General features: G+C 37.0%; 1 long non-coding RNA gene across 1 annotated transcript; it reads left to right on the top strand.

Annotated features, from left to right (window-relative positions):
• The first annotated feature begins 407 nt into the window (after positions 1 to 407).
• LOC127059546 (uncharacterized) lies at positions 408 to 20,236 on the top strand. The gene is made up of 3 exons (XR_007777481.1): positions 408 to 579; positions 8,462 to 8,626; positions 19,806 to 20,236. It is a non-coding gene; the product is annotated as an uncharacterized LOC127059546 (long non-coding RNA).
• Positions 20,237 to 20,454: the final 218 nt, after the last annotated feature.

Below are 20,454 nucleotides of genomic sequence, written 5' to 3'. Positions count from 1 at the left end.
TGGGCCTGATAATACCAGTGTGAGTTAGGATGGAAAAATAAAACATTTAGAATAAAATGCTGAATAGCAAAAGGCATAAAAGTTATTCTGCTGTCTGATGGCTTGAGCTGAGGTGCAATGATTTTCTGTGTGCAACTGTCCTAGTTCAAAGCAACAATATATTTTATGTGCCTGTGTTTATCGTATTCCCTGCTGAGTTTCTCACTGTTCTTGAGAAACAAAACAATTAAAAATGATCTTCGATAATGAACCTGATCTATTGTTCCAAACACAGTTTCTGTGTACCCTGAGCTAGCCTACCTCCATTTCTTCCTCAACAACGGTACTTTTGAATATCAAATGTTCCTACTATAATACCTTTTTTCCCTCTCTCTGTGTGCATGTGTGTTTGTTTCTTCCAGGTTATCTGGATTTTGAGTCATAAAGTGTCCTGAAACAATGGGAACTGCCCCAGATGTAATAGAAGCTCTTATAGATCATAGCAAGAAGTTCTTCAAGTACTGAAGTTCATTGCAGAAATCCAGCACTTACTTCAAAGCTGGACAGTGTATCACAGTTACTATTGCAAGCTCATCACTGGTAAAACTCATCTAACTTTATGTTTGCTTGTACAATTCAGATAACTGTAGTGGCTCTGTAATATATGTAAAATAAAAGTCTTTGGTCAGGATGAAGTGCTAGCTAAATTGCTAGTGTGATAGTGTGACTGACTTCAAAACAAACACCCATTGATTATTTCATCCATTTAGAGATTACCCCAAACACAATGGTTTGTGACCCTCAAATTTGAGGAGAAACTCCACCATAGATTAGAACTAACCCAAAGCCTCCACAGGATTCTCTTTTGCTATTACCTATATACTATGGCAGTTCTTCTTCCTTCTGGCCACAATGCATGTCACTGAAGGAAAAAATTATTTCCTGAAGCCATACTGCCTTTAGCAATTTCACAGAGCTCTAAATTATGTGTAAATATCTCATTTCTTAATGATGTAAATGTTGCTGAGTGTATAGGTCTGTAGTACTCAGAGTTTTATGAATAAATATCAGCTCTAAATTACTCATCCTGTTTGAGCAGTAATCACTCAGACTTTCGAGCAAGCAGAAAAAAATTCTTGTGCTATTTTCTCCTCAATTTGCTTGAATTTCTAAAGCCTTGCAAACTTCACATACTTTTAATGATCTGTCTGCTTCAGCATTATCATAAAACTTTTAACACTTCACCTTTGCAATCTTCAGGATGTGACCTTCAGCTTTCTCTGGAAATACTAAGACAAGAATTAATTCTGCCTCTCCAACAATATCAAGTTTTCCTGTCACCAGCATCCTACTTGTGTTCTGTAATGCTCCTTTTAAGGTCCTTCTTGATATTTTGCTTATCTCCATACATTCAGTTTATAATATCCTTTCTATATTATATCCTTGTTTAAAAAAAAATCCGTAAATGAATACATTTTTAGAGCTCTCCTTGATCCCTTGTTCACAGTTTACGCTTCAATTTTTCAAAAAGATATTACCTGACCAGGTCATTATGAAATAAATGTTTAAAAAAACAAGACCAAAAAACTAAACAAAAGTATTCCTGAAGAAAATATACTGTGTAAAAAATAAACTACTCAAAACTTCTTCCTTATGCCATTTAAACCTTTTTCCTTTCTCCAGAAGCATCCTTTAATACTACTTTTACATTATCCTGAAATAAAAGCTTGAAAAGTTGTTGTAATATGGGAAAGGGTCAGCTCTAACAGCACATCTGCTTGGGATACAGCACTCCTTCTTCAGAGGAATGTAATCTAGTCTTTTATTAATAATACAAGGTATCTCCAGAAGGAGATGATGAGGAGACCGGAACTTCTCTGTTTTGAATTCACTTTGTTAAAAAAGGTGAATTCCAGGATTTTGCTTGTCATTCAAGTAAACAAAATCTCCATTTCTCTACTTATCTACAATATTATCTACAGCTGCTTTTCCTGCCCTCATCTTATATAAATTTTATGGATTTTATTTATGTGTTATTCCTCTGGCCTGAACTGATAATTTTGTGGTTTTTGCTGTAATACACAGCAAAATTTGCATGAAATCTTGCAGAATCTTAGGGTTTTCCAGTTACTGAATGGCAGATGAGCTGTCAGGACTAGATCTGTGTGGAAGAATGGCTGGATGAACAGGACCACAGATCCCTGGAAATGTACAAGGGAACCCCATGTTAGCTTAGCATAAGTAGGCCTCACGCCATGATAGGGAGATTGCAAAATATGCTGCATCATGCTGACAAGGACAAAAGGGCAAGGACAGCGAGGAGAATGAGGAGGAATTTTGCAATATAAAAATAGGGAAGTCAAAGCGTTTGCAATATAAAAATAGGGAAGTAAAAGTAACAAAAATGGGGAAGAAACCTGCGTTAGAAACCATAAGGTAGGAGGAGTATGTAAATGTAACCTTTTGCTTTAAACCAATGAACGAACGACAAGTATGCATAATTGCTGGAAACAATATAAAAGTGCCGTTGTACTCGAAATAAACCGAAGCTTGCTTTACCCATCATATTGATTGATGCATGTCTTCCCTTGCCATCCACAGATCTGGGCTTCTTTTTAAGGCATTAAGTGTCTAAATATTTAGCTGGGCTAGTATTTCAGTTGTGTTTTAGTGACTAACCATCCACGGTACTGTACCTTCAAAGGTTTCTGCAGCAACTATCCAGGTTATTGGACATGAAACATCTTTCCAAACTCTTGCCTTTGCAAGATGGAATTTCAGAGTTTGCTAAGACATTTGTGAAATTTCTACTAATTCTCTGGCTTAGCCAAAGGAATATAATGGATATTATGGACCATACATCAATGTGAAAATAGATTACAGAAGTTTGTAGCAAATACTATCCATCTTACTTTTAAAGTCTTCAGGTTTATCCACTGCTGTTTATTAGGTCTCACAGATATTTTCCTTCCTCCTTTCCATGATGCCTTTACCCATACACTGACTGAGGTCTATACAGCACTGATTTACATAGATGCTTCTTTCCTGGCATTGCAATGGAGAGATCAGACTGAAACACGATTTTGAGAGCTACTGTTTCAGACATGGGAACTGTCTTTTGTTTGGTTTTCTTCATAAATTCCCATTTGTGAAAGCTTTTTGAGAGCTGCAATTTAACTTCCTTAGGTAAGCAAGTGAAATAAAAGCAAAACCTTCCAAATGTTTTAAGCAAAGAAGTAGAACAGAAGCAGATACTTCTGTGGTCATAATATACTGGAAGCTTTTAGTCTTTAGACAAGTTCTCATTTAAAGTTTTGTTGAGAGAAACAGGTTCTAGAAAATATCTTAATTTAGGTGAAGCAGCATATTTTGCTAAAAACTATGATTAGTTGAAAACATCCCGGACTGCTTCAGCAGGAACACAGAAATTATGCCATGTTGTTAGGCTGGTTTGCAGTCTGCTGACTGCAAAATGCTTTTATATTGTTTAAGCATCTGCACAAGAAATGTGCTGTTGCTTCGAGCTCAAATCATCAGAAAAGCAAAGGAAGAAGCTGCAGCTTCTCATCAGGTCCTTTCTTCCCCAGTTCTGCCAGGTGACTCTCTGTTCTGCTGCTTTCAGGAGTTTCTCTCTTTCCTGTACTGCTAGCTACTAATTGATCTCCTGCAGTATTTTTTCCCAGCTTCTGTTTCACTCTATTCCTTGGTCTTCAGTGTGGACCCTGGGACTCCTTTCTGCTTGTCACTTGAAGCATCCAGAGAGCCCCAATCCAGGGCGTGCTGCATATTTCTCCTGCTCCCCTCACCCCAGGACTCTTTTCTGTCCCAGAGCATATTTGGAGATGCCCCACAGCTCAGGAAAGGCTCTATTCTTTTCAACATCTTCTGTTGTTTTGAGCTCAGCCACTGCTAATCCCCAGGATGGCACCCACTATTTCTTTCCAGCTGGCAAGGATTTTTTCTCACTCTTCATCTTTTCATATTCCATCACAAAAGACACAGCTGAGGTTTGAAAGCGATAATTCAATCCACATGTCCAACCAAGGAAGGTAAACTAATATCCAGTGCTCCTCAATCTGTTTTTGAAAATCACAGACTTAGGGCTTTGAGTACCCTGCATATAGGCACAGTTTATCTCAGATGTTTGCAGAAACTTTGCTATAAGATGACCCAGGGGGACCAAGGTATCATTTCTTCCCAAAGCTGCAGAAACAAAATGTAGCACTTTCAATTGCAATGCCTAATTGTGAACATTAAATATTTTGACAGATGGAGGAGAAAACACGTCCTGGAAATGTCCAGGATTGTTATTCATAAAGTGATGAAATGGGTAGAAAAATCTAGCTACTTTAGTATATAAAAAGTGAAACCCTGCATTTTGTGACAGAACTTAAATTACATTTTCCCTTGGAAAGAAAAGTGAAAGAAATCCTTACTATGTGGTGATTCTGCAATGATGGACTCTGATAATCTTTCTGTTAAGCTGATCTGAAGCCAGAAAAGATCCTGACTTTAAAGATCTTTGGATGTAGGTCTTAACCATATAGAAAGGATAGGCTGATATCTGCATGAAAAAAATTATCCACTCTTTTATGCTATTCCATCTTAAGGAATATCCCTTACACAGACACACAGACACAGACACAGACACACGTACACCACTTTGTGCTGGCACTGGCTGTTAACACAAAGAGGTTGGTCTGTAAAAGGTCCTGCTTCCTCCACCCTATTCCAACAAAAAAGGCAAATGAACAGGAGCACAAGCTAGTTTTTATCCAGAAACAGTAATGGGAAAAGGGAGTTGTGCATTTGAGATAACTAGAAATGAATTTTGTACATTCAGCTAAGTAGAGTAAGTAAAATACAGCCCCACAAGACAGAAGGTGTTTAAACTTTGAGCATTTGATGCCATCCCTTGACTTACTTAACTGTGCTGCTTTGCTGAGTGGAAAATCTAGTTACTTGAATGTATAAGGGAAATGAAGACTTATATTTCATGACAGAATCTAAATAACATCTTATCTGTCCAAGTGAAAATCATGTCCATTACACTAGAATGGTTATGTACATCATCCTTCTAGTTTACATTGTTAGTGTGCTTTTACATCAAAGATGTCATTTTACCTTCCATCAGACATCCATGGATTTCTCATGCAGACTCTCTCTCCTCCTGCTCTGCCCTTGCTGCTCTTTGTTTTACTACCAGGTACCATGAAATTGTAGCTATATTTTTTGAGCTGTTTTTCACAGGTTAGAGTAAAATATATTTATAACATGAGTAAATTTCTCATTGTAAAAGGTATTTCTTCATTCAGAATAGTGTCTGAACTTAGAACAGTAAGTGTATTGTTAGAAGCAAGGTTTCACTATAAAAGCTTTAAATGATGTCTTAAAGCTTTTTAAATGTGGTGTGTTGTCTCTGCTGCTCTGTAAATCACTAGTCTGTTAGAGGTCTGTTAGAGGATAAAAGATTATCCTTTAGAGAGAGGCTTCATTCTTTATGAAGCAAACTGATGAATCAAAGTTACATAAATAAGATGTCTGCCCTGAGACTTGGGTGGCAAAACACATCTTTGCTGTCAAGCAAAGCAGAGATGCTAATATGAAGATGGGGCCTATTGTTTTCCTGAGATGCTCAGGATAATAACTTTTTGCTTACTGTGTCAAGTTGGGGCTGGGGCATAATATATATTCTCAGTGTTCCTGACTCTTTATCCAAAAAAATGATGAGTTACTGGCACACAACCCATTCCCAATGGTGAGGTATAATACAAGAAGGAAGAATTTCTCAGGGTAAATAAACCTCACTCTATTCATTCAAAATATCCTTGGCTTTTATGTTTGACCTTGGGATAAGTACATCATTCCAATAACGGGATTAGAATATTATTATCTTTTTTATTCAAGTCTTCAATTGATCAGAAGTTTATAGTAAAATTGCCAGTGTCCCTGCAGAAATGTGTGTATGTATACACATATTTCAAGGAATTTGGTTGTGAAATATGACTCCCAAGTGTAAGGTATATAGTGTTATCAATATGCTTCTGTGATATCCCCTAATAAAATGGTGATAAATTAACCTCAAGCATGAAGCTGGGATCCTTGACTGTACAATAGCTTTGCCAATCAGCAACATTGTGATTAGGATTTAAGGATATGGAAGCATTACATGTCTGCAATTTGTAATGAAGAATTCCAGATGCTTGTAAAAGTCCCTCTAAAACCCCAGAACAGGGATAAATGTAAATGTCTGACTCCTATGAGCATAAGCACATGAGTAGAAGGAACCCTTTCCTAAGCAAAACATTCAGCATTAATTTATATGTTCAGTCATTTTTCTTCATCCGCTGGCGGCTTAATGCTGAAAGAAAGTTTTCCTTATCTGAGTTGATAGCTAACAGTCAAAGTTGTTCTCTTGTCTCTGTATCCTTCAGAGGCAGGGAAACTGATTTATAACAATACATGGATGCACTGAATTAGAAAAGACAGTTTCAGAGCAGTGACATGTTTTTCTTCCTACAGTGCACTCTCCACTGAGATCTGTCAAACAGGCTGCAGGAGAGATGTGTGTACTTGGAAAGGTTCTCCTGCACACTCTCTCCTTTTCCTCCCCTTTCCCACTTGTCCTTTTGCTCCTCTGATTGTGAACAGAGAACTGCTCTGCCAGTCAGAGGGTGAAGGAGAAGGGGTGAAGGTCTTGCTTCATGGTTAAAAAGGACACAGCAGCTGGTGAGTTGAAGTGCCAGGTCCTGAATAGAATTGAATCCATCACTTTGGTGGCACAGACAGCTTTCACTGCTTTGCAGCTTAGCAATCAAAGACCTTATCCAAATTTCACCCCAAAGCTGCTATAAAAGGCTGTGAAGACTGAAATTAGACACAAACTTGCTTTTACTTTTGAAATTTCTAGGGAAGATTAGGTGATTTTTTTGTTGATACTTAGGTGTCCTAAACTGTGTTTCCTTAACAAACTGGCCACTTGCATTGATAAGCCTCACACCAGTTTTCCAGACTATGAGTAGCTGCCTTGAAAACTAAACTTTATGTATAAATTTTAATTATTTTATTTAATATTTCAGAGGTGTTACTTTGGCACACTAAACTCTGTATTCAATTTGATATGCAAATCCTCTTTCTTACCCAGTTGTAGGAAAGAGACAGTTGTACCTAGCTAGAAACTATGTATGCTTCTATATAGAATAAGCACACCCTCTGTGGCTTTGGATATTAAACAGATTCCTACCACTGAAACATTTTTTCCTAGCTCTTCCTCTGTGTCCAGAATTCAAAAGGAAGTTTCTTCCATCCTTTCATAAACTTTCAAATCCCATGAGCAGTGCACACCTTCATAGCCTTAACTTCTTTTGGTTTGCTTAAACAGAAATAGCAAGGAAGATGTCCCAATATGCATCTATCTGTAACAAGTTGAATCCAAACTGAACATAAAGTGGCTGCTCCTTCCAGAAAGGCATTATGGAATATAGCTCAGTGTGCAGAGAAAGCACATTTGCAATGTTGTACATACATTTACTTATGCAGAAGTTTTGACAGAGACAAAATTTTTACATTCAGGATAGATTTTGTCACAGACATTTAACTGACTAGATGAATAAACTCAGCCTGTCCACCTAGAGATACAGGCACAAAAACATCAGGGAAAATAGCCCTTGAATCTGATCTGCCATTGAGTTCCATCCTTCCATAATTGTGTTGGAACCCGATGCTGTTGCTGGGGACTGCTAGAAAAAAGTGATGGATTTTCTGGGGAAAATTTGGGCATAAGCATTTGAAAGCAAAGATGTCAACTTCTGTTTTCCAATGACAAAATCTGAGTTCCTTAAAAAAAAAAAAAAATAAAAATAGCTTTCAAAGCAATTGTAACTTAATTGGCTTCATGGTAACTTATAAGTGCAACTATTAACAAATTAAAGTATAATGCTGATTATATATGTGTGTATGTGTATTCATCTATTCATATTTACATATTTACAAAAAAGGTAAAGAAGGATAGTCTTTTTAGCCAATCTTTAAAATTACAGAAGCAAAAAATTAGTGCAATTTAGGTGACAAAGATTGTGCAGTGTTCAGAAATAACAGATATATTTATATAAGCATTTGTATCAGGAGTTTGTATTAATAAAATTTAAATTATCAGAATTTTCAGGCCCCTTGATATAATAGCTATTATATAATGAAACAATTAATGTATTATTAGTAGTATTATTAGTAGTACTATTACCATTGACATTTGGGTTTGTTTTCCACAATAATAAATATAATGCAGCATGAAATTTCACTGAGAAGTTGTGTCATAACACAAAACAAAGAGTTAAGATCATACCTACTGATTTATTGGAGAAAATGCAACTTAATGTAACAACTGCAAATGCAATCTGTTCCAGCAATGCATTTTAAGTCCTACATTTTGTTAATATCTATTATATTCTTAAAAATTTCTCATAAATGCTCTTTTTTCCTCTAGAGTGTAAAAGAAAGATCTTCAAATGCAGAAGTTCTCCACTCCCTATATATTTTTCTCTGAGGAAATGATTACTTTTTAATCTGCCATTCATCTCACCATATCGGAACAAAGGGGATTTTCAGGTTAGACACCTTTCTTTTGGATCAATAAGGAGTCATTGGAAAGGTGAGTTTGAAGATTAGAGTAAAAAATATATGTATGTGACTCCTGTGTAAACGAGTCCTTAAATATCTATGAAATAGAAATATGTTTGAATCCCTCCTCACCACCACAGCCCAAGTGGGTTCTTGGCTCGGTTCGGCAAGTGAAGTCTCATTTCGTCAAGGAGATGTGCAGGGTGTTTTTATTTCAGGCAACTTATTCCTTGAGGTTAAATACATGCCTGTATGTAGAAAAACTGGGTCACGTTCTATTAGGTTTTGCAAAAATAAAGGTAGGCAAAAAGTAGACTTTGTAAAAGGCCATGGAAGTGCCACTGTGAGGCTGTCGTGGGAGTTAGTTTTGAATTATAATGATCATGTTTCTTGGAATTGACCTGGAGTGTGAATGATAGATTTTTTTCAAAACTAAAGCTTTATAAATGAAAGACAGGAACCTCTTTTTAAATTTTAAAAGGAATCAATTATTATAATTGGGGTACTAAGACTGAGCTGGTATTTAAATAACAGGGTTTTCTCCAGTGGGTCAGTCCAAAGACAAACATCGGGCTGGCCGTGAAGGCTTCAGGCTGTTTGAGTTTGTTTTTTTCTCTAAGCAATATAAGCTTTATAAAACAACTGCACATTGTCAGTTTTAACCATTATGTGGACTAAAGAAATGGGAACTGGCTACTACTGCTAAGTATCAAATGTCCCTCAGTTCTTCTGATCATTTGTACTTTTTTGGTTCAGTCAGGTTTTGGTAATCTTGGCATTAAGGTTATTTCCACACTATGGCATTTGTTTCCATTTGGATCTTAGCTTGCTCTACTTAAAACTTGTGTCTAGATTTTCTATTGCTCTTAAATCCAGTGATTCATGTCTATTTTAATGATATATGCTTTCTAAAAAAGTTCTTTTATCAAGGCTGTTTTTTTTTATGCCAGTATGTTTGTTCTCATGTTTTCTGAACAAAAGAAACTCCTTACAAAAGATTAAAGCAGCTGTATTTCTATCAATATATTAACCTTATTCATCTTTTATTCATCCTTTCCAAGGACCTGAAATGTCTCCCACTAGAAAGACCGATTTTATTCATGTGTACACATATGTATACATATATGCACATACAGACACATCAAATATAAGATGAATCTTGATGTATTCTACAGATAATTTATATGCCATTGCAGGCCCTTGTACAAGAAATATGACATTATTCATATGTTCTATTAAATTGCACCTCCAAGTCATGTGGATTCTTTGATCTTTTGAAGAATTTCACACTGCTGACATAATACATTTAGACTGGATAAACTTTCTTTCCACTTCCCTTTCCATTTCCTTTTCCCTTTCCCTTGCTTTTCCATAAAGCAAAGCTTTCAATCAAAATATTTTCTTGACCTGTGGGCTCTTCCTAAGGGTTTTGCAGCTCAAATCTTGGTCTTCCCTGCTTAAAACCTTTCTAACTTGGATGGGAGTTAATGAACCCCACCTGTCCTGGCTTCCAGGCTATGGGCCTTGCATCAGCAGAACTGATGCTCTGCTCCTGTATGCAAGGCCATGAAACCTGACATATCTTTGTTATGTCTTGTGTGTTTTGTTTTGTTTTGTTCTTTGGACTTTATTTGCCTGTCAACTGGCCCTGAAAAAATAACTAAATTCAGAACATGGCAAATTCCCTCTATAGCTGTATAGATACAACAGCACTGCAGTTGTCCATTCTCTCTTCACTTCCCTTGAAATGTGGTGCCAAAATCTAAGTTTCAGACTTGATAAAATCCTACATGGAAATCACCTGTTTTTACAAAGAATCTACTCTTTCTACAAAAAAAAATTTACAGGGAGAAAGCCCCAAGTGTAGCACACACTTTAAATGAATGTAGTTTTTGGCACAGTCAAGAATGTACTTAATTTTAGAAAGATATATGTGTGTGCATATATATGTATATCCACACATATATAAGCTACTTTTCTGGCTCAGAAAACATGTCACAATGAGCAGTAGAGAAAGAGCAAAAGCAATTCCTCTGATAAAACAAAAAAAAGCATAAGGCATCTAGATCAAATATAGTGATATTCAGGGGAAAATGAAATATTTTTTCCCTCAAATCTCAAAGAAAAGACTGATGTATGTATTTTTCCTAGGGACTTTCCATTCAAGGTAGATGTTGATACTTTGTAGGTATTCTCTTTGTTACCGCTCACAGCAATTGTGTACCATAACAACCCTATAAGTCACATAATATGCTGTCATTTACTGAAGTAATTTAGCAAAAGAGATTGCTTAAAGGAATGGTCTGAATTTTTTGTACTTAAATGGATATGGGAAAATTCACACTGAATGGAAAAAAAAGTCTAATTAATTGTGAAAGATATTCTTCTTAGGGCCTCTTTAACCACAAACACTAAAAGCACAAAAACTAAAACAAACAAATTAAATCCCATTTCTATATCAGTTTGACTAGTTACAGACACAGGTATTTTAAGAATATTTTTCTGTGATTGTTTGATGGTAACTAAGTCCATCAGGATCCTCAGTATTAAGCTGATGAAGTTGAAAGAACTGACTCAACCATCAATTCTGTGAGATCATACCCACTATCTGGGAGATCATACCCACTTGCATTTATAGCAGACAGCATTCAGAAGCAAGACCCCGTCTAGGAACAGACTTAGGACTGAAGGAAGATTTTAGGGCTGCATATTTGCAGACTTCAATTTTTTCATCAGTTCCTCACTATTTTAATAAGTGGTAAAAATATTAAAAGAGCAATTTTGCATAATAACACACGATCAGCCATGTAGTAAGGTAGAGGTACCAACTGGGAGCTTGAGAACTGAAAACTGCTACAAAGCAGTAGTTTCTTCAGTTTTCAACAAAAAATAACTGATTGGGGGAATTTTTGTCAGGAAGAATGGGACAAAGATAACATAATATGACTTATCCGTTAGTAAAGCCAGGCTGGCTTTATTGGACTCATGTAAATTCATATTTATGTAATGCTTTCAGCTCAAGACTGATTTTTATTTTTTTTTCCTCTTGGGGTAGTCATGATTATTGCTTTAAATGTGCAGGTGGGCATTTGATTGGAAGTACACCAGGTTTTCAAAATTATTCAATTCTGCAAATTGATTTTACAGTAGGCTAGTTGCCCTACAAAATTCCATTGATGAGATGTCAGAGAAGACCTCTTTCCCTCTCCACTCTCTATCTCTCACTATTTGTGTGTACGTGCAGTGACAAACCTAACAACCTCCAGGGCTCTCATCTCCATGAGACTCATTTCACAATTCTTCCATTGTGGAATATCTGCTAAAAACAGAAGTAGCCCTTTCACTGTTGTGTTTTTGAAGCACCATAAATTAAACTCAGTAACAGAGATAAGGGCTAGTAATTTTTGAAGGAAAATGTTTCTGAAGTGTCCTCAGTTCATCAACATGTGAATCAGTAGACTATGGCTCACCCTCAGCTGAGAACAGAGGTCAGACTGTTTGGTCTCTTTTCCATGGTAGCTTTTACATAGGTTCAAGGTTTCTTTCCTTTTTTATTACTGTAAAAAGATATATTCTTGCAAGTGTGTTATTGCTGCTACAGTGGCAATATTTCTTCTGTCTTTCAAGGAAATTAATTTATTAAAAATGGATATCTGTTCAGTTAAACTTTTATATGGCAAAAGAGAAATTGAACCTGGCCCACATCAGTAGTCATACAGTGGAAGACATTTTATCTCCTTCTTTTAATCCTGTCAAAAGGAGAGACCTTGCCTACTCCCTGGTAGAATTTGGCCCAGTAGCAGATATTTGGGGAGGTGGACTTTGGAGACGTTCAGGTACTCAGGTATTCAAACATTCAGTTAATATATACAATCCAGGGAAACCAGAAACACAGTAGCTCTCTCTGCAGCCTCCAGGTATTTTATTTTACTCCCTGTAACTGAAGAGATGGCCCTTTACATCCAAAGTCAAACCAAAGTCAGAGAATGGGACTCACTTCCAGTGAGGTCCCTAATGGCACAAGGAAGTCAAATCATCCCAAGCCATCAGGCACTAATGAACTGCAATGATGTTTAAGGAGCATCTCTGAGAATAATGTCCTCTCAAGTACTAGGTAGGGATCATAACCTGAACTACCAGATCAGCTGTTCTTGTGCTTGAATGCTGCTTGACCCGGGAGGATATCAGAGCAGAACTTAGTTAAGAGGATATATAAACTATAACTTTGAAAGCTAGTCTCTTAAAAGGTTATTGGCTGCAGGTATGAGACATCCATATGATCTAGGAGCCACCTTTAAATTTCATCAGAATTCAGTGATATGCACTTTGGCTGAAATTATAATTCATCAGTGCCTGGAAATATCTGAGTCAACAGATTCCACCCTTCTCATGCTCAGATCAACAAAGACTTTGGTGTTTATCTTCATTAGTTGTAAATCAAAGCTGGTGTTAGAGCCATCTTAGGAAAAGGTTCTTTGACATCTCTAAATGAGCCGAGGTGATCCCTCATGAAAAATAATAACAGGTTAAGATAAAGGTTTGCACAGCTTAAAAAGAAAGCACACAGGTTTACTTTTCAAACAGGCCTGAGGAAATACATGCTGATGGCTTATGTAGCATGTATGGCAGGTTGCATATTACTTAACTGATTTCAAATCAGTGCAAATGTGCTGTCTAAAGTGATCATAAACCAAAGTTAACAACAAAGCCCCTCAAATGTATCAAAAACACTGAAGTTTTCTTAATACATGCTTGTAGAATTATCACTTGGTTTTACAGCTTTTAGAATTCAAGTGACAAATTTTGAGGGATTTTTTATTGTTAACTATTGAACCATTTGTCTATCAAGGAACCAAAAAAAAAAAAAAATTGAACAATGTTATAGAAGGTACAAAACTATATTTTAAGAAATCGGTGCCAAAACAACACAGTTTGGCTGGAAGTTGCTGGATTGCTCCTAGCAAAAATACTAATCTTTGTAGTGGAGCTAAACTTGTGTAGCACCTAATCCTGATAGTAATACAGCAAATCCACTTACACTCTACAATTTATTTTACCAATTTTCCTTTTTTATCTATTTATTGAACTTCTTTAATGGAAGTTGTCCATATGTCATCATACTGGGAGTGTTTAATTTATTCTGCATTTCCTTTGTAGCTTCATTTTGGGATAGAAGTCTACAAAAAGTCTACAATAACTAAACAGTAGACCAATATCTTAAAAACATGGATATCATAAGGAAAAGCACCTATGAAAAACAATTATAAATACCTGAAAACTGTAAAGGCAGGTTATAAAGATACATTTCTAGATTTTGGACTGCATTTATTTAACTAAAATTTTTATATATACATAAATACATAGAAATACAAATATATACATATAGCAAAATTTATTTCAAGGAAAAGTTCACACAGCTATATTTGAAAAGCAAATATTTCAGTTTATGCTTAGTTCCAATCACCACAGTATTACTGTTTATTGGTGTAGTGAATTTATGGAAAACAAATGCCAGCTGCCTCATTACATCATACTGAAGTGTTCCAAGATCTGATGTTTTGGACCATAGTATTGAGGGAAAAATTTGGGTGTACCCATATTTATGCAGTCTGGTGAGAGAATGCATTCCAGTAAGTTAAGGTTATTTTGGAAGAGTCTTACATATTTATTTCAATTGATGTTAAATTGAAACAAAAATCATTCTGATAGGGGAAAACTTTATTCAAATGGTTCCAGAAGAGCATGGCCCATACTTTTGCTATGTTTTCTATACACTTTATGTCTTTTTGCTGGCCATAAAGATGTTAAACTTAATTGTGTGAAAGGAGCAGAGCTTTTTCATTTGAACTAATGGGCTCCTAATGAATTTTGTGAATGCTAATACGTTCACAGTACATTTCATACAGTTGATTCATAATGCTCTACTTCTAAAATGGGTCTGTGTAAATTAACTTTGAAGGGTGTACATGCTGGTCTTTCACCCAGTAATTGCATGATGTGAACCCCCACAGCAGCTGATTTCAGATTTCATCCTGGCTGATTCTTGCTGGTGGAAATTTGCCACAACAATTACATCATCTTCCAACAAACCACATGTGCATGACAACAGTCAGCAAACAATTACTTAAAACCCTATAATATAATTTGTAATTTGACATAATAGCCTTTTCTTTCAGGGTTCACATTTCCATGACAAAGCCTGGGGAATTGGGGCACTTCTGCAAACAACCATAGGCTCTGGACATCATCAGTGGGGGAGATGGCCTTGTCCCTCCTCTCTTCAGTGCTCCAAGCTTGCACAATTTCTGTACTGCCTGGAACTTGGAGTTAAAACTGTGACAGTCATCATTTTGGAAAACTTTTTAAAATCCTCCCATTTATTTCTTTTTAGCTCTGAGCGAAACAAATGCCCATCTTATGTTTTCTCTAACAAGACAGCAAGGGGGGAGGAAAATAAACCTCTAGTCATGATTTATGGAAACAATAACACTTCCTTGAGTTTTAAAAACATCTGAAAGCAAATGTCATGCCCCTGCCTCCCCTCCAGCTTTCTGTGATGTTTTCCATTCTCCTGTGTTACAACGACTAGTAAAGGCTGAGTCTCAGGAAAGATGTGTTGTGGTAAAAGTATTTCTGCTTTAATCTAATATTCTCCAGCAAGGTCACAAGTCACTAGCTATGCAACATTTGAAAACTACAAAATTATTGCAGATTCAGGCCTTGAAGCCCTTCTGTTTTCGTTGTTCATAGACAGAAATCCTTGACGTATATACAGGAGATAGATTGGTTTAAGTTCTCTCCCTCTTCCTCCCTCCCCTCCTTGCTGCTTTTAGAGAAGTGATTTATTTGAAAAATGTGTGACTTTTCTAATCATCTGTTTATGGGGTAAGGGTTTTTTGTAGCAATAAAAGGATTTAAGGCCAGCAAGGAGGAATTATGCAGTTTCTATTATAAGGAAATGTAAAATAATTGCAGTTTTATGTGGGGTGAGGACACTTAGAGGAATGTGAAGTCTTTATCTGCAGATGTGAGTTAACATTTTGTTTAGACTGTGGCTGCCAGAGGAAGATGTGAATAAACAGAAAGTCCCACTTTCCATAAAAGGCAAAAAATTTTATTTTTTAGTCTTGTTTCCAAATTAACTCAAAGGTGGGAAACTTTTTCTGCATCTCTTTAAGAAAAAGAAAAGAAAAAAAAAAGTTTTTCAGAATTTAGCAAGTGGTTGGGAATATAGAAGGGCAATAGTGATTTTATTACACACAATACTGCTGAATCACAGAAGAAGATTATAGGCTACTTACACATTAACACAGATCCATAGAATGTGATTTTCAGGAATTAAGCAACAGAAGGGAAAAGAGAAACAACTATGAATATTGAAAGTGTATCACCAGTGCTGTCTGCAAGGCTGTTGATTTTAGGCTGTTTGTAGCTATTATCTCAATTTGCTCTTCCTTCCCTGAGTGTTCCCCTGTGTGATTTGTTTTCACAGCCCCCTGCCCAGATTCAGAGGCAGAGGAACCCATAGGTTCAAATGAATGATAATGAGCATTGTCAGAGTGGCAGGAAAATTGAGTCCTTGCTCTGGCTGCCCGGCCAAGAGCTGCAGGAGCTAATTGTGTCAATGGTAATGAGACCAAGCAGGCAGCAGATGCTCACGTGCCTTTACAATCCAAATCCCACCAACAAATTCCTCCCACAGAAACTTTGAGGGATGTCTTGGCACCCTGGAGATGGTGATAGACCCGGTCTCAGCCACATGCCACCTGCTAGAGCCATTGTTTAAAAAAAGAAGGAGGGAAAAAAGTGCCTATTATGATAACAAAGTTGTTTGCTGTCTCTTGCAATGACTTTATGGCACTAGTTTTACCACACTGCAGCTATTGAACAAAAAAAAAAAAAAGAAATATCTGATTATTTTTAGAGAAATATTTTCATTGAGTGCTGTTAATCACTTATTTGGGAAGCCAGATGTTCAGTATATGTTAAATATTCTGCTGAAAGACCGTGCTTGCCTTTTTCCCATTACAGCTCCCACTGTGTCTGCTTCCTCCAGCAGGTTTAAATTTTCACATATTTTCCCATTACACTGGAGCATGGAGCATGTTTTCCTCTTTTTTTCCCAGAAAAGTCTAGAAGAAAAATAATGCAGATACCCATGTGGAGTACTGTATAAATATTTACTGTAAAATAAAATAGACAACATATTTGTTCCTTATTCACAAAGCAGGCTGGGTGGTGGATTGTGCCTGGGGTTTTGAAGAGAGAAAGGCAGTTATGGGTTCCTTAAAGACAATAGCCTTTAATGCAAGCTTGCTAAATTCTTCAGCTGAGAGAGGTTTAGATCCTTCCAGGAAATATTTGCCCAATAGCAGCTGTTTCTGGAGAAATCTGATGAAATATCCTTTCTTGCCACAAAACTTTGTGTCCAACTTTTTAGTCCTGTAGGGCTCATGCTCTTCAAGATATTTTTAACTGACTCTGATGCTGTTCAAAATCTTTCTGGGCATTGGGCTGGTTTCCTGTCAGCCTTGGCATCAAAATCATAAAATCATTAAGGTTGGAAAGGGCCTCTAAGACCATCAAGTCCAACCATCAACCTAAAGCTGGCAGATCCACCAGCACCATATCTACAAAGAGGGCGAAAGCATCTCAAAACCTCTGCAGCTACCTCTGGCTCCACCATGGCTGAACATGGCTGAACTCTGGCTGTGCTGAATATGATTGACTAGTTTCCTACTTGAGAGACCCTGATATCCTTGGAACATCTTAGTCACTAGCAGCTGCTGGAAGTAAGTACACGAGTGGATGTGGATCATTTGGCTTAGGCTGTCAGTGGAAGACTGCACATGTGCTTTTTCTGGTAACAAGACATTGAAACACCAATTATGGTCCTTTATTAAACACCCAGGGGTAGTGGAGGATGTTACAGCTCCATGAAAAGCTTGGGTTGAGCCAGAAATTTGACAGACTAGGTATTGCAGCCCTGGCTAAATTCACATCGATGCCAAACTTCAAATCTTTTATTTCACAGAAACCCCACTCCTTCAAAGAAAAGTATCTTGAATGCAGCTGCTTCTTTCTGCTCTTTATAAAGAGTGGCCTCGAAAGTATCATCACATCCTCGATAGTGTGATGCAGGGTACAAGAGCAACGCATTTGTCAGAGCAGAGTAGCTGCAGTTTAAGACACAGAAAACCTTTCAAATTTGTTCGTATAAAGTATTTCAAATTCCAGTGCATGTGGTGTATGAGTTTACTAACATCTGGAATAAAACCAGATGTTGGAAATCCAGTGCCAGTACACACCTTGTAGGACTGATCACCGTACCTCAGGCTGAGAGCACAGATGTTGCTAGTGCTTTCCTTGTGGTGAAAAAAGAGGTCTGGGCTTTCTGCCCGCAGTGGTGACCACCTCAGCCCCATGGTGGCTACACCACTGGGGTACAGGAAGTGAAAGCACACCTTTGTTCCTTTTGCATGAACTAAAGGTTTTGGCCGCTGTTCTCTGAAGCCTCTAGCTCTCTGCATTTTATGTATTTCAGTTGCAGGGATAATCAGAAAGAAAAAATGATGCCTTAGGAAATGGTCAGTTATATCTGTTGTACACAACAGGAGCTACAGCTTGGTTTGGGTGGCTTGGTAAGGAAGCGGAACAGGTCCACACAACATCACTTTTGTTAGTTGGGGTGCAGTGGGAAAGAGATGTGTTACCACAGTCTCGACTGGTGCCTTTTCTCCCAAACAGAATGCTCAAACCCTCTTTTGGCTCTAGCATATGTATTGCACTTAAAAGGCAGTTTTGGGTAAACAGCTATCAATTAGAGACACTTTACTTCATACTTTACAAGGCAATAACTAAACAAAAATGCATTAAATGATCAAATGCAAATTAAATGCATTAAAATGATCAAACAATTGAATTTCCATTGTATACTCTGCTGTATTAACCAATCCTAAAAAATTCAAAAGCATCTGCTGATATATTGCAGGCATTTGTTTACAATAGAGATTTAGTAAACTGTAAGATTTATGCATATTTCTCTCTTTTCACTTGGTAAATCTTTGAGAGATAAAAATTTTATTGGCGCTGAAATAGACTGACTATCTAGGTACTTACCATGCATGGAACATAAATGGGTTTAACCCACGACTTATATACACAATGCTGCATTGCAAAACTGCCTTGGAAATTTACTCATGTAGCAGAAAACATGATCCCCTGCCCTTTGCTACGATGATTGATGATAATGTAAAACCTAATTTTAAACTCACATTTCAAAAACTTTCTCTCCCATCAGCAGGTGTATAGAATTTGGTGGTTTGATGTATTTTAATGACCCATCACATCTTTTTTTAAGCAAGTTGAAAAAATGAAAATTATAGGTAAGGGCTCTGAACTAAATTTCTCTGTTTACTGCTTCTACTGAGTTTAAAATACATTTTCCTGGCACAGCTATTACCTTTACCTTAAGTCTTCTGGATGTCTGTGAGGTGACAGAGTGGCCTTTGAGACAGCTTGTGGAGGACACTGCTCAGTAGGGGCAGTATTCTGGTGGGAACAGATACTGTTAAATTATCTTCAGCAGGAAGTACTGTAAGGCTTAGGTATACATGTATATAGTCAAGATATAGATTTTGTGGAGGTCAGGATTGATAGCATTGCGTGGACTTTTTGCTTTTCTGATTTTTCTGCCAGAATCCCTTACCCCATTTTTGGCTGCCTTTTCATTGGAACTAGGTAACTGATGTCTGAGACATTTTGTTTAATATTCCACAGATCAAAAACATGTGCTCTGCCTGAGGTATTTGGTCTTAACTAAGAAGACCATGATCCAGAGACCACATTTTTGATAGTTCAAAGGTCTTTTCTGCCTTTAATATCTCTTAAAGTAAGTCAGCCTCTGATGTTCCTCAGTTCTGAAAAAAACATCAAGTATAAGTGTGAATGATGAGAAAGTAAATCGGACAAATACAGCATTAATTTGTGATGAGTTGTGTTATATGGTTGTCTATGCAAAAAAAATAGAATGAAATGTCAGCTTCCTTCCACCCAGTCCAAAGAACAGCATCACATTTACCTCTGCTCAGCTTTTTGGGCCCAAGAGTAAGTATAAAATGGCAATACTCATTTGCCTACAACAATACCCCTCACTCAGTCTGGACTCAGGCTGCAACAGATGGAAATAATACTTTTACTTTGGGAAACAGGTTTGTTGAAGAGGGATGGATGAAGAGAGAGGGAGAGAGGAAGAAAGAAGCAAAGGAGAGAAGCAAGAGGGAGAGATGAAGCTCCTCAGTTTTGTCGTTCATTGTGATGGAAATGTCTTTTAAAATACACTACTGACTTAGGAAGACTTGTCTTTCACATTCATTGCACAGGTGTCAAATCAAATTTTATCTTGCAGTGTCTTGTGCACTGGAGCATAGCTCTTGTGACATTTTGTAACATAATGCAACATAAGGTAATAAATCATACAGAAGTGAATAAAACCTCATTTTGTGTATGTGTCTTGAGGAGGGGAATGAACCAAATGGCACAGTGCTGATTTTACTGTGCTTCTATCATTGTTAAGAACTTTTTTTTTCTCTCCCGTCGTTGCTGAGGGACTATTTATCAAAATAATTCTTCAAAGTAAAATTATTTTTCACCTAATTTTTGCATACATATTGTACATCTAGGGGCTCATAAAATTTTAGATGAAAATATAGGCTTGAGAGCTCAGTAAAAGTTCTCACAGTAACAAGACAGACTTTAAAGTGTATCGACCACAGAAATAAACCTCCTTTCAGCTAAGTGAAAAATAATTAATCTGTTGTGCAGCTGTGGGTTCTGAAGCAGTACTGTAGGCAAATGAAA

The sequence above is a fragment of the Serinus canaria genome, chromosome 4 (genome assembly GCF_022539315.1).
Source record: "Serinus canaria isolate serCan28SL12 chromosome 4, serCan2020, whole genome shotgun sequence".
Lineage (NCBI taxonomy): Eukaryota > Metazoa > Chordata > Aves > Passeriformes > Fringillidae > Serinus > Serinus canaria.
This window is presented reverse-complemented; position numbering and strand designations above follow the sequence as displayed.